This window comes from Jaculus jaculus, chromosome 4, assembly GCF_020740685.1.
Source record: "Jaculus jaculus isolate mJacJac1 chromosome 4, mJacJac1.mat.Y.cur, whole genome shotgun sequence".
Classification (NCBI taxonomy): domain Eukaryota; kingdom Metazoa; phylum Chordata; class Mammalia; order Rodentia; family Dipodidae; genus Jaculus; species Jaculus jaculus.
In genome coordinates this window covers 35080598-35094697 of record NC_059105.1, presented here as the reverse complement: position 1 = coordinate 35094697, position 14100 = coordinate 35080598, and the positions used below count along the sequence as shown (strand labels likewise).

The 14100-nt window shown below is 39.5% G+C and overlaps 1 protein-coding gene across 1 annotated transcript in view; it reads left to right on the top strand.

Annotated features, from left to right (window-relative positions):
* Positions 1-14100, top strand: part of Pard3b (par-3 family cell polarity regulator beta) — a 1086921-nt gene that overhangs the window by 406918 nt on the left and 665903 nt on the right. The window lies entirely within an intron of this gene.

The window sequence follows — 14100 nt, the reverse complement described above, 5'->3', positions numbered from 1 at the left end:
CTCGTTTTTATATTTTATGCTGTTTCTATAAACTAACCGTTTATTCTTCCAATAAACTGTATTTCTTTTATAAAAATGGTACAATATATTTGTTAATATATATATAGTGACCCGACCTATGGTTTCAAGTTGACAGTTTGCATACAGACAGAAGCAGTTTTTAAGGATCCCATCCTGTGGAACAGGTAGGCACAGAGGAATGGTCACAGTACCACAGCAATGCCACAGAGTCTGGAGTAGGGCCTTTGGTTACGAATGCCTTGAGAGACTATGATGAACTTGAATCTAAACCAAGATGTACAGATCTGTATGTGGAAAGACCACGTAGGCAACAGTGTTAAGCTTAAATGTCAGGGGCCAGAAAGCCAGGCAGAAGTAATTCATGCCCTTTCAGAGCTCCTACCGGGGAGAGGCTTGGCCATTTGAGTGTAATGGAATAGTCCCTGTACAGAGCACTCAGCCCTAATTTACAGCTTCAAATATGTGTGGGCATAATAGCAGAGGGCTCTGCTATTCCTTGGCAAAAGATATTCCCAAGGGTACATTTCTAAGAATTTCACCTTTGGTGAGGATAGAGAATAAAATTCTAGAAAAGTATGAAAAATAAAATTCAGCCAGTTAAACAATATTGTGAAATTGTGTGATACCTTCTAACTTATAACATTTTTTTTCATGCACTATTTTGTTTCCTAATGTAAGATATAAGTTTTTGTTTCAAATGGAAGATTCTTTTAAAATACAAGTAGAAGTATGAAATTTAATTAGAAATAATGAAATGAAAGCCGTGGGGGGGTGTGTGCATTCTAAAACACTACTACTTAAATAGCATCTTTATTTTCAATGTACACTTTTTGGAGAACTTCAAAGCCCTTGAGAAGGTATAAAAACGAGGAACTACATGATGATATGCTGAGTAAATGGCAAGTGGAGCCACCCAGTGATTTGGAATCATCACTGAGAATATTAACCCGAGTACTTTCTCTTCAGTTTTTGTGTGCCTGCTTTAATATATGCCACTCAGAGGCCGTGGGAGTATTACTATTGACAAGCTCGTACATTGAGTTTTAAATTTCCTGACACTTGTGTTTCTCTGATGATACTTGTAATTTTCTTCAGCTCAGTACCTGTTCCAGTTACTTTCTCATTGCCAGGATAGAGCACCTGGCCCAAAGCAGGTGATGGAAAGAAAGTTTTGTTTCATTTTCTTTTGACTTAAACTCTCAAGGGGAAGCTTCATGATGGCAGGGTGTTGCAGTCAGGTTCACATTGCTGGTAGAAATCACCCAACCAACAGCAGCTTGTGGGGAAAAACAAAAAGAGGTTTGTTTTGGCTTGCAGGCTTGAGGGGAAGCTAGACTATGGCAGGGAAAAATGATGGCATAAGCAGAGGGTGGACATCATCCCCTGGCCAACATAAGGTGGTCAATAGTAACAGGAAAGTGTGCTGGCAAGGGGAAACTGGCTATAACACACATAAGCCTACCCTCAACAATACACTGTCTCCAGGAGGTGTTAATTTCCACATCTCCATCAGCTGGGAACCTAGCAAGTTTATGGGAGGACACCTAAATCAAACCACCATATTCCGACCCAGCCTTCATAAACTGATAGCCATACAAGATATAAAATGCAATACATTCATCTAAAGTCCCCATAGTTATTTTATCAATTCCAATGAAGTTCATACATCCCCATAATCCAAGATCTTTTAACTGAGCCAAAATACCAAAAAGTAGGCTCTAAGAAACCATAATGACACAGAATAAACACTCACACTGAAAAAGATGGCATTGGGCATAGCAAAGAAATATTCAACCAATACAAGATTTAAAACAACCAGAGCAAACAGCAAACTCGGTAGCTTCAAGTCCAACAGCTTTAGCCAGTGACAAATCTCCAAGTCCAATAATTCTAACTAGCAACAAGTCTCTGGAGTTCCAATTCCACCCCTCCAGCTGGGCTACTCACGGTCCTGGAAAACTTCATTGGGGCTGGCAGCTTTCCTTGGCAGCCATCTGGTGGTCCCAGCATCTTCACTGGGTCTCTACTGCAATCCATGGTTCATCCTCCTCATGGCCCCATGGGGGTCTCCATGCAGGAATCCAGCAAACCTGCTTCACACTACTCATGGTCATTTCCAAAACACAAGACCATGTTGCAAACTCAATGACCCTCTCTTTCCTATATTTCTTATATTCCACAATACCAGGTAAGGTGCCAATTTGTTAATCCAGCAGGGGAATAAAGCAGACTTTGAAGAACATGACATTCCTTGAGCATTCAAGCCCCTTCAAAAGAGGCTATGTTCTTCCTGTTGTCCCAGTGCATTCTCAAAGGCCCATGCTCAAAGGTTGTAATCTCTCAAATAATTTATATGTGAATGGGCAGCAGTTTAGGCCCAATGATTTCACTTTTTCTGTGCCATATCCCTCTGCTCACACAAGTCCATTTCTATGCAATGCAACCCTGCATAATTTCTCAAGACAAGGGCATAACAACAAACTTCTCACACAAACTGCCAGCCCAGTCCAAGCAAAGCTCTTTCTCACCCTCATAAGCCAAACCTCACAGTCCATAGTTCTTACTGCATTCAGGTCTTTCAACTCTGACAAGAATAGTCCATCAAGCTGTACTTACAACACTGCAAGTCATCTCTTAAGCCAAGGTTTCAAATCCTTCCACATTCCTCTTGAAAATCAGCTCCAAAAGGCCAACACCACACAGTCAGGTGTCTAGCAGCAATCCCACTCCTTGGTACCCACTTTACTTCTTATGGTCAGGTTCGTGTTGCTGGTAGAAATCACCCAACCAAAAGCAGCTTGTGGGGAAAAGAGAGGTTTGTTTTGGTTTACAGTTTCAAGGGGAAGCTCCACGATGGCATGGGAAAATGACTGCAAGAGCAGAGGCTAGACATCAACCCCTGGCCAACTTAAGGTGGTCAATAGCAATAGGAGAGTGTGCCAAACACTGACAAGTATAATACCCGTAAGCCCACCCCTGACAATAACACTGTCTCCTGGAGGCGTTAATTCCCAAGTCTCAGTCATCTGGGATCCTAGCATCCAGAACACTTAAGTGTATATCGGATACCTGAATCAAACCACCACACAGGGGAAAGCATGGCATATGCCAAGGCTGGACATCACCCCTGCCACAGCAGGTGTTTTAAATAGCAATGGGAGAATGAGCTAACCTCTGGCAAGGGAAAACTGGCTGTATCATCCCAAAGCCTGCCCCCAAATAACATACATCCTCCAGCCAGGCCCCACCTCCCAAATAGCCACCAACTGAGATCCAATATGAGAAGCATATGAATTTATGTGGGATATTTGATGCAAACCACCATAGTACCTGTGTGCTTTTCCAGTGGTTATCCCCTCATCTGTGCTTAGGATTAGGATATTGTGTGTGCCACCTGCATCCCACCAGACCTTTGGCTTACCACTACTATGGCTGCGCAGGGCACAGGGAACAGTCTTTCTCTGCAGGCTTCTCTCCTGTACATTAGATATAAATTGTGAATGTTGTTTAGTAAATGGTGAGCTGTTGTCAACAAAGAAAGTAAAAAATACAGTGAAAACAAATTCAAGATTTTCCCAAACTTGTCAAGTGGTAACAAATCACTTTAAAATTTTAATTCAAGTTATTCAGAGAAAAAATATGATTCCGTCTAACATGTGTTTAATATATACCTGACTTCTTAGCAACTTACTACATAATTAAAAGAAGAACATATATTTGGGGCTGAAATATGGAAATGTTTTCAATAAGCATATTTTTGATGGTTATGGGGCAATTTGAGCAGATATCTCTTTAAAAAGTGATAAGGATGAGTAGGGTTCTTAGCACAGTTGGATAAATAATCTTATTTATTTTTTTTTAGAATGACACTTAAAGCTATGAAGTTTATAAAGCCTCTATTATAGATTTTCAGTTTGAGGAGGAAATTAAAATAGGTTTATCTCCTTTAGTGAATGCTGATGAAATGTTGAGAGTTGCAGCTGCTGAGGACATGGTGAAGGATATTAGGTCTGAGCAGGTCTCTGATGAAGATGCTACTGGGGCCTGCACATTGTAAGAGCTAGATTAAATGCTTTTAGCTGGCTATCAAGCCCCCACAAAAAGAAAAAAAAAATCATCTACTTTCATTCCTATGTTTAAAGTATCATAAAATTAGCTTGTGTAGCCAATTGTTATTTAGTTGCAAGCAGATGTATAATTTAAGTGAAATTCTGCAGTTTCAATCCCTTTTCAAAGGTGATAATGTGTTTTCCTCTACTTGTGAAATTGTTGTAATTTCACTTCTTACTTAGATTTAATTGTGTTAAGATTTGAGACAAATGATTCCAATTTTATTTTATAGGCTACTGTTTTTTTTTGTCTTCTAATTTCATTGGACAGTTGCTGGTAACATGTAATATGCAGAAAAACAATAAGCAATACAATACATTATTAAATTCAGCAGTTTAGTCCAAAGTACTCAATATGGCAAATAAACTTAGTATTAGTTCATTAGTTCATTTGACATGTAATTAAAACAGAATCACATTTTTCTCAGTATAATCACTAATAAAAATGCTTGTATAAGTATGGTTTATTATGCTGCATGAGCACATGGCTGGATCTTTTTTATTCTCTACACAGGCTAAGGATAATAACATCAGATTATAAAAATGCAGGCTATAAAAGTGACAGAATGCTACAGGTTGACAAGAGAATAAACCACACCATGAATACTGAGGGACTCTGCATTCCAGTGCGTTTGGTGGCATTTGTTGTTAAAATATTTACTTGTCAGAGTAGAAGCCGAAGCACTGGAACCGTGCTTTGAGTCCCTGCTGCAAGGGGAGACAGCGCAGAGCACGGACAACTGGGAGGACGGGCGCCACCGCCCCGCTAAGGCTGCGTGTTCTTCTGTGATGGAAAGTAGGAGACAGAAAGAAAGAACCAAAATTGTCCGTTTGATGTGTTTGATCTCAATACCGCCTATGTTTCTCTGTCAATGCTGTGATGAAGAGATTAAAGAGAGACAACAAAGCAAACGTAGAATTGGGATAAACAAGTCAAGTGGGATTTAGTCTGCAGACCAAGGAAGATTGCTGTGGTGGAAAAGAGAATTCAACTGAACTGCCATTGTATACCAAGCTCAGTGCTAAGCATTTGCACATGTTGGAGAAATAACCAGAGAAATCAGTCCTGTTTCCAAACACCTTCTCAGCCCTAAGATAGACAGAGAGATAGGCATGCACACACACACACACACACACACACACACACACACACACACAAATCTTACTGATGGAGGATTAACCTCTTACTGATTCTCAAAATTTTATATATTTTAATTTTATTTAGCTTGAGTGGGGTTGGAGGGGGGGCGGGAATGGGCATGCTAGGGCCTCCTCACTGCAAGCAAACTCCAGGCTTATGTGCCACCATGTGTACCTATCTCACATGGCTTCTGGGAAATCAAACCTGGGTCCTTAGACTTTCCAGGAAAGTGCCTTAACTGTCAGGCCATCACTCCAGCCCCTAACCAAGTCTGAGCCTGTGAAAGAATAATGCTGGCAGAAAGCTATACATATGTCCCTTTTGTTAAGATCAGTTTTTCAGAGGGGCAAGTGGCATATATTATCCAAAGTTACATTAATTCTTTTGTATGTTCTGACTCCATGGTTGTTGACTTTCCCATTCCTTTAACCTTGACAAGGTAGAAAATGAGAAAAATATGGAATATTCCCTAAACAAGAGCTTATTAGTATCATTATTTTACTTACAGAATTCTAATTCCTATCTTCTTTTCAGATAACCTTGGGGAAGGGAATACATGTACTTAGTAAAATTATTTCCTAATCTTGGCAATTTTGGAACCCAGTTAAAAACATTTAAACATTTATTTATCTTTATATGTAATTCTAACTTCCACTTAGAAGGTAAGTATTTGTGAGAAACACTTTATATAACTTCTCAAACAAAAGTCCAAAAATTATATACCAAATCACTGCTTCTTAAATAATGCATTATGATGCCTATGTGGGGTCACAACTGAATCAGGGGATCACAGAATAGTTGGCAATATTAAATAGTCTCTAAACATCTAAAAATTATATTAAAGGCAAAAAGCATCATGAATCCAGGGTGGTTCTGATGGCACTCACCCATGTGATACCCTGTCACTTCACTACGCCCTCCGTCGTGAACACACGAATGCAGGATTTGTACTACGCATGCCATCACACCATCTGATGCCCACGAATGCTGCCTGAAATGCTTCAGCTCCCATTGGAAACCACTGTGAATTGTAAATGCAGTGCTTTCATTTCATGGGCAAAATCCTCCTGGAGAAACATTAATGTTTATGTTATGGAAAACAAATACTTTTTAAGATTTTACTAACATCATTCCTCAGCATATAAGTATCGAATTAATTGGGAATGCACCGTGTCAGAGTATTTTATTTTAATTGTGTACGGTGCTGCTGGAGGGCTAGGGGAATGGTTCCGTGAGAAATGTGCCGGCATGAAAGCGTGGGGGTCTAAATTCCGATCCCCGCGCGCCGCATAAAGCCCGGCACAATAGGATCCTTTGTAATCCCAGTGCTCCCGCTGCAAGATGGGAGGTGAAGACGTGAGAACCCCAAAAGTTCTTGGGGCTCGCTATCCTCTTGCATGTAGGAGCAAACAACTCTGTATCAAATAAGGTAGAGGGCCAGTACCACCACTCAGTGTTGTCCTCTAAACTCTACGCATGCCCTGTGGCATGTGCACACGCACACACGTACATACACACAAAATTAAATACTAAAATAAATAATTCCTTTATAATTATTGACTTGGATTGGATTAAAACTTGAAAAATGTAGCTGGGTGTGGTGGCATACACCTTTAATCCCAGCACCCAGGAGGCATAGACAGGAGGACTACCATGAGTTTCAGGCCACCCTGAGACCACATAGTGAATTCCGGGTCAGCTTGAGCAAAGATGTACCTCAAATAAACAAAAATAATTGTAAAATGAGGGACTGGATGCATGGCTCACTAGTAAAAGTGCATGCTTGCAAAGCCTGATGGCCCAGGTTTGATTCCCTGGCACCCATATAAAGCCGGATCACATGCATCTGGTGTTTGCTTGCCGTGGCAAGAGGCCCTGCCTGGCCCCTATTCATCCCCCATCTCCCTCTCTCTCTCTGTCTCTCTCAAATAAACTATTTTTTAACAAACCTGTAAAATTATGGACCGAGAGATATGACTTAGCGTTAAGGCACTTGCCTACAAAGCAAAAGGACACAGGCTTGATTCTCTAAGACCCATGTTAAGCCAGATGCATAAGGAGGCACATGCATGTGTCTGGAATTTGTTTACAGCAGCTGGAGGTCCTAGTATACACATTCTTTTTCCTTCTCTTTCTCACTGTCTCCCTCTCTATACCTCTCAAATAAAGAATAGTAAAATATTTTTTAACTATAAAATTAATTGTACCTTGGAATTGGGACATAATTACTGACATATTTTTGTTATTTTGTACTACATATTTTCGTAAAGTGCTATGGTCAGCAATGATGGTTATAAAAATCAAACTATGGGTCAACTCTGCAAACTACATAATATGCTGCACGCTCTGCAGTATCAAATATTGAACCAATTTTTAATTGTTTATGGAAACATAAAGTAGCGCATTCATCTTGTTTACTATGTAAATTTGCTTTCATCCTCAATAAATGGTAAAATTATAGGTATAACAAGAATCATTTACAAATAAATTTTATTATGATTTATTACCAATAAATGATTTGCAGAACTATTTGGCATATCTATATATCCTGGGTCACATAAAAATTTCTTGTGTGGGCTGGAGAGATGGCTTAGTGGTTAAGCGCTTGCCTGTGAAGCCTAAGGACCCCGGTTCGAGGCTCGGTTCCCCAGGTCCCACATTAGCCAGATGCACAAGGGGGCGCACGCGTCTGGAGTTCGTTTGCAGAGGCTGGAGACCCTGGCGTGCCCATTCTCTCTCTCTCCCTCTATCTGTCTTTCTCTCTGTGTCTGTCGCTCTCAAATAAATAAATAAAAAATTTAAAAATAAAATTTCTTGTGCACAAAGAAGTTGTGAGTGGAAAAGTTTAAGAAGACCTGCAGTAGAACACAGCTTGCCTGTGCTTGTGAACAGAATAAAGCTGGTACTTCATCTGTGACCTGACTCCATGTCTTCAGACTGTGCCTCCACTTTACCAGGACAGTGAATCACATTTGTTCTTAAGCATTTTTGGTGGGGAGGGAAATCCAAGGGGCACCATGCAAGTGATGACTTGAATCAACATCAGGAAAGGAGTGCCTAGGACTAAATTGCTCATACCACCCTCCTCCCCTGTCTCCCTCCATACTATTTCCATATTTCTGCTCTGCTGAAGCTTAATAAGCCCATTCTTCCTTCAGAGAATAAGCCTAAGTAAGAAAGAGAAGACACATCTAGGAGATTTCATAGTAGTAGTTTTACCGCTTCAAGCAAAAGTAATAATTTTGATGATGACATTTAAGCCATAGTAAGAGGAAAAAAATTGGCCAATTATATACATTCATTCCAAACAGATTTGAGGACTGGAGGGATTTCTTAGTAGTCAAAAGCATTTGATTGTAAAGCTGGACAGCCCAGGTTCAACTCGTCAGTACCAACATAATGCCAGATGCACAAAGTGGCACGTGTGTGGGGAATTCTTTTGCTTTAGCAGGAGGTCCTGGTGCATCCATAATTTCTCTTTCTCTCTCTTTGTCTTTCTCACATAAAAAGAAGCAGTTTTGACATATGAATATTTCTTTTAAAACAGAAAAATTAGTTATGTTTTATTTAGTAGGTTTTAGTATCGATTTTCCTCATTTCATTCAATTTTACTCAGCAAATACATGATTATGTCATATTTATTGTTCTACCCAAGGGCGGTAAAGCCAATAATATAAACAAAACCTGCTATTTTCTGAGAGTTTAAATTCTGGTAGGGTGTGAGAGACAAACAAGAAGTGGCATAAATATTACATTGAGAAGGTGATGAAAAATTATGAGTAAATAATAAAAGAAGGAAATCAGGGTATAGCAGGGATGCTGCAATATAATGTAATTATATTGCAATATATAATGTAATATATTATATATAGTATACAATATAATACATTATAATTATATTGTAATGTAATATAATGACATTTGAATAAATATGTGATGAATTCACAGTAAGCCTTGTACTGTCTGGTGAAAAACTCTTCCAGGTAGAAAGCATGGCACAAAGACCCCGAGTTAAGTATATAGAAATTAGTATAGGTAGGTAGATTCATGGGAGCAAGGGGCAGAGGAAATCAAACATGATGTCAGAAATATAAAATGAAGCTAATGACTTTATGAGGCACTGCAAGACTTGGGCTTTCCTCCAAATGAAGTGGGAAGGTATTACAGGGATCTGATTAGAGTTAAGACATGATGTGACATGTGGGTTTGATGCTGAACATTCCCTCTACTGAAGGAGGGGAGCCTTAGTGGAACCAAAGAGAAAGTGAGGAGGCAATAACCCCCAGTAAGAGTGATTGAAGCAGGTTCCAGATTGATGGTATTGGAGATTGGTAAGGGGTGGACAAATCTGATTACATTTTTAGACTTGTTGAGAAATTGAATGTAAGTGGGTATAGGAGAAAAGGAAATAAAAATGAAGAATTAGGGTGCTGGAGAGATTGAGCAGCAGTTAAGGCATTTGCTTGTGAAACCTAAGGACCCAGGTTCAATTCCCCAGGACCCACATAAGCCAGATGCACAAGGGGGCACATGCATCTGGAGTTCCTTTGCAGTGGCTGGAGGCCCTGGTGCACTCATTCTCTCTCTCTCTCTCTCTCACTGTTCATGCCTATTTCTGTATCTCTCTCTTAAATAAATAAATAAATAAAGAATTACTATAAGAAGTTTTCTGGCCTGAGCTTTTAAACTTCAATATAAGGGTTCATGAACTAATTTTGAAAATCAGTTGCCTAGTCTTCGAGCTTTGTCCTAAAGTCAAAGAGAGAGACAGGTTGGCTTTCCTTTTCTGGAGATGGCTTTACCTTGGTGAAAGCAGGTTCAATGAATATAGGAGTGAAAGCCTTCCTAGAATGGCTTGCTGTGCCTTTAGAGTTAGCCTTAGAAGGCAAGAAATAGAGTGCTGCTTATATTTGTATGTGGATCCTGAGATGTATTTTGTTTTTGTTCGATGGAAATGAGTATCATTATATACACTGACCTTTCTGTGTGTTACTAGAAATTAAATGTCTAAATACCCACTGAAATCTGTGAGGACAGAAGCTTAGACTGGAAGTCAGGCTGTGTGAACAGATCATGTTGGATTATGTGGTCTTTGGGAAATGCCAAAGCTGCACTGGGTGACATGAAAACACTGGCCTCACAGGAGGAAACATAAGGCACGCGAGGAGATAGACTGAGCCACAGCAGAGGATGACATCTTATCAGGATGTCCATCTGCACCTCACAGTCGAGGTCACTGCAGCCTCTAAGGCTTCATCGTGAAAATCTGTCCACATGTCATAGACGTTTTTACTCTTGGTGAAACCTCAACAACAACAACAACAACAAATTAAAATAGAATTCCTTCTTTCATGCCCACCTCATCTCTGTAGAAAGAGGTGACTCCAAGAGGATTGAGAGAAGAGTAGAAAGGCCTCTTCTACATGCCTGATGTGTTGGAAGCCTGCACACCTTCTGTTGCGGGTCCAGAATGATGGTTAATGGTAATTACTATGTCTCTGTAACATTGTCTTCTGGGAACTTTGCTACCCAGTAATCGGGAGGTTGTGATGAATCCAGTAACCGAGTTAACAAGGTGCTATAACATGTGATTTAATAAATCATCAGGGCAGAGGCAATTGTTAGTCTGTGTACTGATGGGAGCTGATGGGATGGCGAACAGCTAAAGAGTCTGTCAGCAGCCAGAACCAGGGGCTGGTGATTAATATGGGCACCAGAGATGCTGGAGCTGGGCCTCATCTTCCCAGGAGTAGAGATTTTATTTCATCCATTCATCCAGACAAGGCTCCGCTATGATAATTCTTGTCAAGTACATGACCGGAAGATGGAGTAAACAATTAATTAATCAAAGAGATTATGAGAATTGGGAAGCATCCAGACTTCATAATTACCTTCTATTTGTGAAGAGTCATGTATTAAACTGTAGTTCCAAAATATGAAGTTCACATTTTGTTTTTAGATCTATGTATGTGTGTGTTGCAGTCAGGTTCGCATTGCTGGCAGAAGGCACCCAACCGAGAGCAGTTTGTGGGGAATAAAAGAGGTTTATTTTGGCTTACAGGCTTGAGTGGGAAGTCCCATGATGGCAGGGGAAGCAATGGCATGAGAAGAGGGTGGACATCACCCCCTGGCCAACATAAGGTGGACAATAGCAACAGGAAAGTGCGCTAAACACTGGCAAGGGGAACACTGGCTATAATACCTACAAGCCCCACCCCCAATGATACACTGCCTCCAGGAGGCCTTAATTCCCAAATGTCCATCAGCTGGGAGCCTAGCATTCAGAACACCTAAGTTTATGGGGGACACCTGAATCAAACCACCACAGTGTGTGTGTTTGGATGTGTTAGTCAGCTAGATAAATGCTACAGCATGCATACTGAGGTCAAGGAATAGCTTTACATGTCAGTGCTGTCCTTCAACTTTGAGGCAGTCACTTGTATGTATTGCTATGTGAGCTAGGCTGGCTGGCCTACAAGCTTCCATGGATTCTCCTGTCCTGTCCTTCCTCTATCTCTCTGAAGAAGCATTGAGATTACAGATGCATGATGCCATGTTTTATGTGGGCTCTGGGAATCTGAACTGAGGCCTCCATGTGTCTGCTGCCAGCACTTTACCCACTGAGCTATCTCGGAAGCTTCAGCTCCCAATATTGCAGAGCATAAGACCAGAAGTATTCGACTACATATCCTCTCTTTTTATAGTTTCCTTTTTGGAAAAATATTACAGTGTGATTGGAAAACCTGGGTTGGAAATTAAAAGAAACAAAAGCAGTTACATCACTGGACACCATTCACTATGTGACCTTGGGGAAAAAAATACTGTCAGTGTAATATTGTCACTAGACATTCTAAAAGCTTATGTGTACCTAATATATGGAAACTGGTAAAGTTTTCTTAAGAAAAGTATATGTTATCAGTTATCATGTGAGTTGCCAATTTTAATCTTTTATACTATAATTATGATGGATTCACTTTTTCTTTTTTTGCAATATTTAAAGTGCATGAATTATATTGAGCGACAAGGATGCAAGCAGAAAAAGAAGCAACATACTGTATTACATAAAGCTTTTTAACATGTACCAATATAATATGACATGGTCTGGATTGACATATTAAGATGAACAATCCTAATATTTATCAGAATTCAACAACTTGCAAAAACTGAACACATAATTATGGCATAAAAACAAAGAAATTTTTTAATTGACTTTATTCTCAAAATTAAACTTCAAAGTATTAAACCTTCATTTTGGCCAGATGATTAGAAAGATATAGTTTTGCTGATGATTTCATACCAGAATAATCTTTCTTTATTAATCCATCTGAGTCATCACAAATCAGTTAATCAGTGTTAGCAATTAAAGATAGAAAATGCATGCACTCAATTTCAAGAATTAAAAATAATGCCTTGGGAGTAAGCATTTCTTTTCTATGGTGAAAGGATTGTTGGATTTTCCAATTAAAGAAGTCTCCATACTGGAAATGAGTAGTCAATTATGAAAATTATTTTTGAATAGCCAATTTGCATAACCCTAATTGTGTTCATTACTTTTGAAAGGCTGAAGTTGGAATTTATGATGTTTTGATTGGTTACCCCTGCACTTGAGTTAATACTATTGCCAACAGGTTCTCCTATGAATGGGGTTTTGTATGCCTATCCAGAATAAGTGTTTGCATCATAAATAGGCTTGTTTTATTTAATGAATGAAAAATATCTAGAGATCTACTAGCAGCTTTTAAATTTATATGCAATGTACCTTCTTAAATTCACAATAGCATAATGTTTCCTCCTGCATTCACATTTGGACTTCTCCATCAACTGATGAAGAATATTTGAAATTCCTCTGTGGTAATGCTATCTCCTAGCTGAAAAGGCAGTCTTAGCACCATCACCCTCACTGTCTATTGTATAGTGACACCTACATGATTGCCAGAAAATTTTAAATATTGCCCTTTGTTAATGAAAAATGACTTGAAAATATTTTAGGTTTTTATACTCATGAGAAGCATATCTATCATGTGAAAGAAAATTGAGAGAGAAATGGGAAAAGTTAGAGTTAAAGGATAGACTGATGTTTAGGCTCGTTAGACTCATATTCACTGGACTTAAACCAGTCAGCAGAATCCACCATAAAGGAAAAGAATGACGTGAAAGACATCTACCCAACTGGGACACCTATGCTTGCAAGATGGACCCAGGTTATTTGTAACTATCCATACACTATTAAAGCATGCTTAGATTTTAATTCTCAATGTATGTTTGTAAGTGGCATGGATTTGCATTGTGTGTAGAGTAACAGATATAATTAGGGATCTTATAGTGTGTTTTAAACTCGGTGGGCTGGAATGTCCACTTGTACCATGTAGATCTGTTTCTTATCTTTCCTCTAGTCACCTTTTATTTTGGGAATCACCCTTGAAAAACAGAGATAGTTTTTTTTTTAATTATTATTTATTTATTTATTTATTTGAGAGCGACAGACACAGAGAGAAAGACAGATAGAGGGAGAGAGAGAGAGAATGGACATGCCAGGGCTTCCAGCCTCTGCAAACGAACTCCAGACGCGTGCGCCCCCTTGTGCATCTGGCTAATGTGGGACCTGGGGAACCGAGCCTCGAACCGCGGTCCTTAGGCTTCACAGGCAAGCGCTTAACCGCTAAGCCATCTCTCCAGCCCCCGTTTTTTTTTTTTAAAGCAATATTTAAAAAAAAAAAAAAAGTGTCAGGGGCAGATAATGCATTCCTTTAAGAGCATGAGCCGAAACTGCCTATTTAGACAAAACAAACAATAGAACAAGCCATTCTTTATGTTCTATCTTTGGTGCTT